General features: G+C 46.0%; 1 protein-coding gene across 1 annotated transcript in view; it reads left to right on the top strand.

The window, feature by feature from the left end:
- The first annotated feature begins 2,471 nt into the window (after positions 1-2,471).
- The window catches only part of brinp1 (bone morphogenetic protein/retinoic acid inducible neural-specific 1), a 465,818-nt gene continuing 457,415 nt past the window's right edge, over positions 2,472-10,874 (top strand). The window contains exon 1 of the mRNA XM_085965843.1: positions 2,472-3,021. The gene's annotated coding sequence lies outside the window, so the exon portion shown is untranslated. The remainder of the gene's footprint in view (positions 3,022-10,874) is intronic.

The raw sequence follows: 10,874 nt of genomic DNA, 5'->3' as shown, positions 1-10,874 counted from the left end.
TTCAAATACCTTTAAATCTGTTTTTATTATTATTATGAACAAGTCATTTAGCTTTAAAATGCAGTTATTTCTCTTCTAGTAAAGCAATAGAACTTACATACAAGATTAATCAGGCTAAGCAATCCTTTATTAAACTGTAGCTTGCATCTCATATCTGTGAAAGGAGAAACTGGCCCGTTCAACATTTTACACGTTTAACATAATTAGACCTTGTCTGTAGAAAAGATTCGGATAAAGAGCAAGTTGTATGCAAACCGATCTAGAAATAAGAGTGTCAACAATGCTGAATAAGTAGTTAGGCACTTGGGGTGTGTGTATGTATGTGCATATACAGGTATTCTGTGCACAGTATCACCCCAGACTTGACGGTGCTGTGACTGGAATACTGAAGGGTTTTAGTGCGAAAAAACAGTCGGCCCTGTCCTGATGGAATTATCAAGAAATATGCTAAATGTGCCTAGTTTTACAAACCAGGTTCTGTCAGTTCATTTATCGTTGCTCATGCACCCCAGCGGGAGTGAAACCAGAAGATCCGTGTCAACAGAACGTGACACGGAGTGGGGAGGGATGAAATGATAAAAAATGTTTTTTTTAAGATATAAAAGAATTTGGAAATGGAAATAGACCAAGCCACTAAATGCAAAGGGGGACCTACGTGACCTCCTGACGGTCCGTGTCTGTGTTTAGAAAACCCGAAGCCGGGCTTGCTGTAGTTTGATATAGGAACAAAAATCAAGCTTTGACCTGCAGACCGACTCCCAGCGCTGGTTGAGCTTGTCTCTGCCCGACACTGGGCAGTGATTGGAGTGCACACACCCACCACAACTCGCCCAACAAGCACCGGGGGCGAGAGATCTTTACTGAATGTAGCCCGCCCTCACTGCTCCATTAGTGACGGCCAGAGAACAGCTCCAGAAACACACATCACCTGGCAGCCTGGGCTCAGTTCCCTCTCCTGTGTCAGCAAGCCTGTTCCTCAATCACTGAAACATGCTTTGAATTGGACAGGGCTTGGCACGGTGTAATAAGCACAGCCTTTTCAAGAGAAAAATAATCACACACACACATAGCCCTGAACTTCAGCCGCATGTGTGGTGAGAACGGTTCACTTGCAATTTGCAAAAATATATATTTAAGTAGCCAAAAAGTGAAGAGAGCGCCTGACGTGCGCAGGAGCCGAGTCTCTCACACACACACAGAGACAGACAGACAGACAGACACACACACACACAGACAGACACACACACAGACACACACAAAGACAGACAGACACACACACACAGACAGAGACACAGATAGAGACACAGACAGACACACACACACACACAGACACACAGACAGAGACACACAGAGACACACAGACAGACACACACACACACACACAGACAGAGACACACAGACAGACAGACACACACACACACACACACAGACAGAGACACACAGACAGACACACACACAGACAGACACACACAGACAGCTTGATCGATTCCCCCATCGCCTCTGGTCAAGTTAACAGCAGCTTCTCCCCTCGGTGACTGGGGGGCTGCTCGATCCAGACTTGTCCCCATCGCCCTTTCTCCCAGCGACTGCTTGTCTCTCCTGTCCGTCTCCCCCTTTTCCCGGACCGCCTTCAGGTGACGGGTCGACGCTCAGTTTCCCATCAGTTTCGGGTTATTGATCAAGTTTTCGGTTTTTCTCGCTGTGATACGGTTTACATTTTACAGAGAGCCCGGCGCCCACTCGAATCCCCCTCCCCAGCCCCCTGGATCCCGTCCATCCATCCGTCTCTTCCCACCTTGGCTCACGTCCTCCCCTTTGCGGGTTTTACCTCCTCCTCCTCCTCCTCCTCTCTCAGTCTTTGCATCCTCTTACTCTTTCCCCTTGCAGTGCTCTCATTCCCATCTTTTTAAAAAACCCAGAATCCAGCTCCTTATCCACCCTAGCGCGTTTTTTCACTCCCCCATTCACTTTCTCTCTGTTTCCTGTCTTTCTGCTCGACTCACCCCCCTCACAGACACACAGACACACACACAGACACACAGACACAGACACATACACAGACAGACACACACAGACACAGACACATACACAGACAGACACACACACAGACACAGACACACACACAGACAGACACACAGACACACACACACAGACACACGTCCTTCCGTCTCTTCTATCGCAGCCGTTCGCTGGACTTGAACCCCTCTCGCCGAGAGTTGTGCTGGTTTTCAGGGCTGCCATTCGACCCAATTGCCGGAGGGGAATCTGCACCAATATAATCAACAAAAATATCTTGCTCAGCCCACAGACCCCTGTCCCCGCTTCGCTGCCAATCAGCCCCACTGCCCGCTTCTGTCTCATTCACGCGATCTATTTAACAAATGCCTCTTCCCTCCCTCCCTCCCTCCCACCCCGCCCCCTCTCCCAGCACGAAATCTCTCTCCACCTCCTTTCGCATTCTGCCCATCCACTCCCAAGGCTTTGACTTGATCCCTCCTTGCTCCTTCAGTCTATCAATTGCTCTCTCTCTCTCCTTCCAGCTCCTTCCTCATTCAGCCCATCTTCAGCACTGACTCAGTCCCTCCTCTCTCTCTCTCTCGCTCCCACCAGCAGCAGGACCAGCTACTTTCTCATTCAGGATAGATCTCCTTCCAGGATCAGACCTTGCAATCCCTGCAGCTTTTCTCGACCATCCATCCACCTCCCCCCCCCCCCCCTGGACTATGTTGCCACAGCCGCCTCTGCTCCTCCTGCTCTCTCAAGTCTCCGCAGCCGGTCGCTAACCAGCATTTACTTACCCCCCCCCAAAAAAAATAATAATAAGGAATACCCAGCCGCCCAAAGTCTTGTCACTCCGGCATGAACAGAAGGGCTCTCTCTCTCTCCCCATCAAGCGCGCACAGTCTGCAAGGTCGCTCGAACCGCCGGAGCTGGAACTACAGGGTCCGCGGCAACTTTATGCCGAAAAACCTTCATCCCAGATCGCGATACACCTCAGCCGCGGAGGAGAACCGTCACTAGGTGAGAGAGCGGTGCTGGCGGGGAGGGGGGCAACAATATTTCACGCGATCTGTGTGTGTGAGTGTGAGTGTGTACAGGATAAATATTTTGATGGGGGAGGGGGAGAGAGTCGGGGGGGTCGGGGGGGGGGGGTGGAAATGGCCAGTCTTGGGGACTGAGAACTGCAGTGTGCTTAACAGATGGATTAAAGTGCACGGTTCAGTTGAGTTGTCTTTGCATGTCCCTGTTCCCCCCCCCCCCCCCATTCACCACAGCTAAATGCATATTGGATTAAGATAGGGAATGTTGCTGGGATCGACCAGGGGAAAGGATGTGTACCTGCAGATGTTAAATCTTGCCCTGAGCATCCAATTTTTATTTTTTTCCGAAGCCCAGCCTCTGTTGCCTGCGCTGTGTGTGTGTGTGATGCATATTTCAGAAAGACCTGGTACATTTTGTTGTTTTTTTTTTGAGAGTTGCTTATCAAGGTGTGAGCTGGCGGGGGAGAAACCTACTCTAAGTAATAGGGGGGTGGGGAGCGGTGAGCATAGGCAAAGGCTGAAGGAATTGCTGACTGCTTGATGTATTGAACGCAAAAATGCAAGCACAGAGAGGGGAAAGGGGGATTGTAAATAGAAAAAAATATATAGTGTGGATATTTTAATCAGATGTGGGTCTCCTTTTATTTATGTAAACTCCACAATCGATTAAGCATATCATTATTTTCTATATGTAATGCAATTCAATGGAAGTTCTGTTATGTGTGTTTATTAATTTTCTAGAAGTTTTAAGTGAGACTCGCTAGCTTGCCACGCGGATTTTCTTTTTAATCGGTATCTTATTGAAACATTTTGCATTCATACTTTTCGCTGCAAACAGAGAACAAGCGTCTTTCTTCACATTCGGTATTCCTTTTAAAGTTTTCCTTAAAGCGAGGCAGGGACTGTACTCTGCAGAAAGGTGGTGTCGGGGTAGCTTTTTCCACTAGGTGGAGCCCTTACTCTATTTAACCCAACCTTTCAGCACATTGGGGCTTTGCAGCAGGCCAGCCGTCATTGTCTCTTTAAATGGCAACTGTGAAAAATGCACCTATCGTTTATTCTGTTGGGCTCATCGCGCGTGAAAGCACCGATTTATCCCGGCAACACGCGGGTTATGTAACACGCACATCTTTTCACATCCCGTAGATTTACGTCGACGGTACAACGTGTGCACAGTTTGCTCTGGATTTCAGGTTTTTAAAAGTTAATTATTGATGGGTGGACATGCAACTCCTATCTCCCCCCCCCCCCACCTCCCTCCCCAAACCAAGGGCTACGGTGCACAGACGTGACATGAACAAACCGATCACGTATAGGAGATTCAATGATTATTACAGTGTCTCGTGCTGCTCTGCCCTGCGCTGCTCATTTCACCACTTTGACACCACTGTTGGTTCACTCGACTCTTCTGAGAGATGATCAAAACCGAAGTTACTTGTAACCCAGCAAAGGCAAACTGCAGAATACGTTCACTTGCCTTTCCCTGTCTCGCAGCCTGTAAACTCATACTGTACACCTGCTTTCTGTTCCCACCCCCCAGATAACCCGAATGTATTCCTTTAAAAACAATGTTATTGATAGAGACAAACAGGAAAAAAATGCAGGATTTGGCAGAATGTTTCCCAGCAAATTTAGTCCTTCTGTTCAATTTTAAAAGCGGATCATGACTCAGAATTGCAAGCGTAAGGTTTAGTTTTACCTTTCAATCAATCATGTTGCAAGTCATCTCAGGGGCGTGGGGGGGGGGGGGGGGGGTGGTTGGCTGTAAAGGTGGCTGGACATGATTGGACTTCCTTCTTCCTGAATTGAAATGCTGTGTTATGAATGAGAACCCCTTGTACCACAAAGGAAATGACTCGAGACTTAACCAGCACTCGCAGGAGCTTCAGGCAGCTCAGCATGTGTTTTACAAAAGCTGTAAAGTTTTACTGGCCTTCAAAATAGAAAACCCAATGTTTAACACAGGAGGAGGGGCTCATTGCGGACACATCTGGTACAATCCTTCTACTGTGTAGCACTGACTTTTTTTGTTGCCCAGATTAGCAACAATATACTCAAGGTGGGTTTTATATTGTTTTATCCATTGGTGTGGACGATTCACTTGATGAGAATTCACCCTTGCTGTGTTACGTACCAAACAGTAACTGCAGGCATTGCTAAAGGTCTGTTTCTGGTTTTCATGTTCTTGCAGTGGGGAACAAGGCTTGCAGTAGAGATGCAAGGCATTGCTGTGCGTAATGTGGGCTGCAAACAAGGGACAGGCTGGTGCACAGGCATGGCAGCAGGCAGCTGCCGAGAATTTATTCAGGTAGCAATGATGAATGTGGCTGGTGCAGATAGATTTGGAAAATAGATTTCTCTCTTAACAGCCTCTATTTATAACCTGAGTGGGAATTCAGTTTTCACCTCACTCCAAAAGTTTAAACCCTATATCGCTAACTGGATGATTGTCTGAATTCTTTAAAAAAAAAATTAATAATGGACAAAATGATAGCTGTTCTTGGTGGAAATAAGCTTGCGATGCAAACCCCCATACTGGCATCAAACCCATATGCCCCACCCCTCCATCATATTATCCTAGTAATTTAGTCACAAGCCTGATCGAAGATCACTGTGACCTTTTTTTCATTCCCTCCCTGTGTGTGTCTCCACTTATTTAGATTGGCAAGTGCGGGCGGCTTGTTTTGCATTGTTGGCACTCCGTGCCCACGCAGAGGAGTGTAGGGAGCCTGCAAGCTTTTGAACGGTGTGAATCCCAAACCTGGTTATTTGTGCAACTGGCATCTTTAACAGATGCCACGGGGCAGGATTTAAGCTGGCAAGTGGAATATCAGCAGTCACAGGGCTGCAAGGAGACAGGAGCTCTGCTACATAATACGTGCCGTGAAAAAGTATTTTCTTTATCTTTGTTTTGGCAGGGAGAAGGAATATTCACAGGTCTAGTAAATGAAAGAAGTTTAATAAATAAGAGAAGGAACTTTTTCACCCATTGAGAAAAAAGACTTGCACAATTAGTTACTCGGGAAAGGCCCTTGCTGAACAAATGGCTTAAACCTATCACTGGTTGAGTTTTTGGAGAAGAAAGGAATTGAACCTAGAAATTACGTGAAATGATGGTGTACACATTTTTTGCCATCTCATATGGAATTAAGTTACCCGTTAGTTTAACATAGGCATTAACGTACTTATTTTAATTGGGTTAATGTCTCTCATGTACAGAGGAGCTTCATGTGAATGCATGAATCAGCATTCAGAAGCTGATAGCGCACAGCATAATATCTAGACTATGGCGACAAGAACAGGTAGGGTTAATCTCTGAGAAAGGGTGTTAAATTATTAGTAAATAATCTGAAGTAGTGGGATTGACTATGAAAGTACAAGAACTGAAGGTCGCTTCATTGCTCTTGAACTGGCATGCCACGGTATGACCTCCCGCACCACAGAGGGAATAACTGAGACTTGTCTTTTCCAATGCTTATGAGCCTTTGACTAAACATTCCAGTAATCCTTGGTATTATAAGCGAAGGTGACTGACTGGAACATAGGTAGGAACATGAGTAGGCCACTCAGCCCCTTAAACCTATTCCGCCATTCAATTAGATCATCTACCCGCCTTGGTGCCGTAACCATTAATACCCTTGCCTAGCAGAAATCTATCAACCTCAGTTTTGAAATTTTCAATTGACCTAGCCTCAGTAGCTTTTTGGGAGAGTGTGTTCCAGATTTCCACTACACCGTGTGTGAAGAAGCGAGTCCTGAAGTCACCCCTGAGCGGCCTAGCTCTAATTTTAAGGTTACACCCCCACCAGAGGAAATAGTTCCTCCCTATCTACCCTATCAAATCCTTTAATCACCTTAAACTCCTCAATTATATCAGCCCTTAATCTTCTATACTCAAGGGAATACAAGCCTAGTCTCTGCAAACTGTCCGAATAATTAACCCTTTTAACCCCGGTATCATTCTGGTGAATCTATGCTGCACCCCCGCCAAGACTTTCTGATTTGCGGTGTCCAGAACTGAAGGCAGTACTTCAGATGGGGTCTAACCAGAGCTTTATATAACTGTAACATAACATTTGTATTTCCGCCCCCTTGAGGTAAAGGCCGACATTCCAATAGCAGGCCGACATTCCATTAGAAAGATTGGTGCTAATTCTTGGCGATCTGTTTCACATTTTAGAACTGGTTGTTAAAGGTAGGCTGGGAGCAGATATACTCTGTCACACTCCCTTCATCTGACGTCATGAATTTCCAGTACCATAATTTGACCCAGAATGCACAATCTCCATTCAAGATGGCACGAGAAAGACCTTTAATAGAAATTGTCTGCCAACAGACTGCCTCTAACAGCGGCTTTAAAACATCAAACAGTTTCAAATCCTTCCATGGCCTGGCTCCTCCCTATCTCTGTAATCTCCTCCAGACCTACAACCCTCCCTATCTCTGTAACATCCTCCAGCCCTACAACACTCCCTATCTCTGTAACATCCTCCAGCCCTACAACACTCCCTATCTTTGTAATCTCCTCCAGCCCTACAACCCTCCCTATCTCTGTAACATCCTCCAGCCCTACAACACTCCCTATCTCTGTAATCTCCTCCAGCCCTACAACCCTCCCTATCTCTGTAATCTCCTCCAGCCCTACAACCCTCCCTATCTCTGTAATCTCCTCCAGCCCTACAACCCTCCTTATCTCTGTAATCTCCTCCAGCCCTACAACCCTCCCTATCTCTGTAATCTCCTCCAGCCCTACAACCCTCCCTATCTCTGTAATCTCCTCCAGCCCTACAACCCTCCCTATCTCTGTAATCTCCTCCAGCCCTACAACCCTCCCTATCTCTGTAATCTCCTCCAGCCCTACAACCCTCCCTATCTCTGTAATCTCCTCCAGCCCTACAACCCTCCCTATCTCTGTAATCTCCTCCAGCCCTACAACCCTCCCTATCTCTGTAATCTCCTCCAGCCCTACAACCCTCCCTATCTCTGTAATCTCCTCCAGCCCTACAACCCTCCCTATCTCTGTAATCTCCTCCAGCCCTACAACCCTCCCTATCTCTGCGCTGCTCCAATTCTGGCTACTTGCACGTCCCCAATTTTAATCGCTCCACCGTTGGCAACCATGTCTTCAGTTGCCTAGGCTCTAAGCTCTGGAATTCCTTTGCTAACCCTCTCCACCTCGCTGCCTCTCCTCCTTTAAGATGCCCCTTAAAATCTACTTCTTTGACCAAGCTTTTGGCCACCTGTCCTAAGAGCTACTTATGTGGCTCGGTGTCAGATTTTGTTTGATAACACTCCTTGGTAGTGCCGTAGCACATTTTACTATGTTAAGGGTGCTATATAAATGTAAGTTGTAGTTTTTGCTGAGAGAGTTGAGGTATCTCTCTTTTTCTAGTTTTGATTGGTTGAAGCGTGACAATGACAGAGCCGGGAAACATAGAAACATAGAAGATAGGAGCAGGAGTAGGCCATTCGGCCCCTCGAGCCTGCTCCGCCATTCAATGAGATCATGGCTGATCATCCAAATTCAGTACCCTGTCCCTGCTTTCTCCCCATATCCCTTGATACCTTTAGCCTTAAGTGATACCTTTAGCCTTAATGTGGGAAGCAGACTGGGGAATGATATTCTGGATTGGGAGGGGGTGGGGCAGGAAGGAAAGGTAGAAATTAACTTGGGCCCAAAGAAAGTCATCTTTATATCACAGTAAAAAAATGAAAAAAGTGTGGCAAACCTTCCTTTTTATAAATGTACTGTGCAATGTTGTAAATGACAGCAAACAGTATCATTGCGCCTCTTGAATATGCTGTCACGGTGAAGATAATGAAACTCTGCTGCCTTTCCTGCCGGTGGTTCCTCTCATGAAGATAGTGGCTAGGAAGCAGCTGTGTCGCTTGGTATTCCTTGAGTTTGATGGACTTTACCAAGGAGAAACGTCAGATTAAAACGTTGTATCAAGGACGGGGGAAATAGAGGGCAGTGCCCCCTGCCCCCACCGCTCCACCAGCCAGGAGCTCCTTCTGCGGAGGGTGTTCAACAGTTGGAATGGGTTACAAGGAAGGATGTGGTTGAAGCCTGAACACTGGATTCATTTAAGAAAGAGCCATCTGCTGTAGTTGGAAGATGGCAGAGTTGGTGCCTGGAAGGGTGAGATCAATTGGGCTTAAAGGGCTTTCTTTGTCCCAGACTGACCTTTGACCTGGCAAATTCGTTTGTTGTACTTTCCAATCTGAAACAATCTTTTACCTCATCTCCATTTCTTAAACCCCATCTTGTCTTCCCAGCAAACCAAATGGTGGTTAAGAAGGCATACTTTCCTTTATTAACTGAGGCATAGAATACAAGAACAGGGAGGTTATGCTTGAACTGTATAAAACACGAGTTAGACCACAGCTAGAATACTGCGTACAATTCTGGCCACCGCATTACAGGAAAGATGTGACCGCACTAGAGAGGGTACAGAGGAGATTTACGAGGATGTTGCCAGGACTGGTGAATTTGAGCTATGAGGAAAGATTGGATAGGCTGGGGTTGTTTCCTTTGGAACAGAGGAGGCTGAGGGGAGACTCAATTGAGGTGTATACAATTATGAGGGGCCTAGATAGAGTGGATATAAAGGACCTATTTCCCTTAGCAGAGAGGTCAATAACTAGGGGGTATAGATTTAAAGTAATTGGTAGAAGGATTAGAGGGGAGTTGAGAATTTTTTCACCCAGAGGGTGGTGGGGGTCTGAAACTCACTGCCCGGAAGGGTGTTAGATGCAGAGACCCTCATCAGATTTAAAAAGTACTTGGATATGCACTTGAAGTGCCGTAACCTACAGGGCTACGGACCTAGAGCTGGAAAGTGGGATTAGGCTGGAGAGCTCTTTTTCGGCCGGCACAGACTCGATGGGCTGAATGGCCTCCTTCTGTACCGTAAATTTCTATGATTCTATGAAAAAACAATCTGTGGGCCATAAACCTATTTTTCTCCTTTTAAAATGTATGCTGTCTGTTACAAAACTGTTCACACTTTTGCGGTGGCAGCAGAGGAGAAATACACTCCTGGTCATTGTTGGTTACTGAGTTCAGTCAGGCAGTCTAAAAACCCACAGACGCCAGTCTTCCACCATCAGGAAGTATTTTGTTATTATGTCTCCACATTGATATGTTCCAGTAGTTGGAAAAATGAAACACACAATTGTCTACAGTTTTGGACACTCCATTGGAGAAACGATAAAAAGTAATGGAAAATGTACAACGTATATTCACTCAGATGTTAGCAAGGATGAGGGGTTACAATAGTTTTTTTATTCGTTCATGGGATGTGGGCATCGCCAGCATTTATTGCCCATCCTTAATTGCCCTTGAGAAGGTGGTGGTGAGCAGAGGGCAGTTAAGAGTCAACCACATTGTTGTGGGTCTGGAGTCACATATAGGCCAGACCGGGTAAGGACGGCAGATTTCCTTCCCTAAAGGACATTAGTGAACCAGGTGGGTTTTTACAACAAACTGTTAGTTTCAGGGTCACCATTAATTTTTTATTCCAGATTTTATTTAATTAACTGAATTTAAATTCTCCAGCTGCCGTGGTGGGATTTGAACTCACGTCTCTGGATCAATTAGTCCAGGCCTTGGGATTACTAGTCCAGTAACATAACCACTACATTACCATAACCTATAATTATGAAGATAGATTCATTAAGTTAGTAATTTTATGTGAGCAGATGAAGGGGTGGTCTGATGGAGCCCTTCATGATCATGAAGGGTTATAATAAGGTAAATAGTGATTGACCGTTTCCACTGTTTGGGGAGATGGTAAGGAGAGGGTGCAAATTTAAGATAATCACAAGAAT

This window comes from Somniosus microcephalus, chromosome 23 (assembly GCF_052327205.1).
Source record: "Somniosus microcephalus isolate GS21.2 chromosome 23, FLI_Smic_1.0, whole genome shotgun sequence".
Classification (NCBI taxonomy): Eukaryota; Metazoa; Chordata; class Chondrichthyes; order Squaliformes; family Somniosidae; genus Somniosus; species Somniosus microcephalus.
The sequence above is the reverse complement of the archived record's forward strand: the minus strand, read 5'-3'. Positions and strand labels throughout refer to the sequence as shown.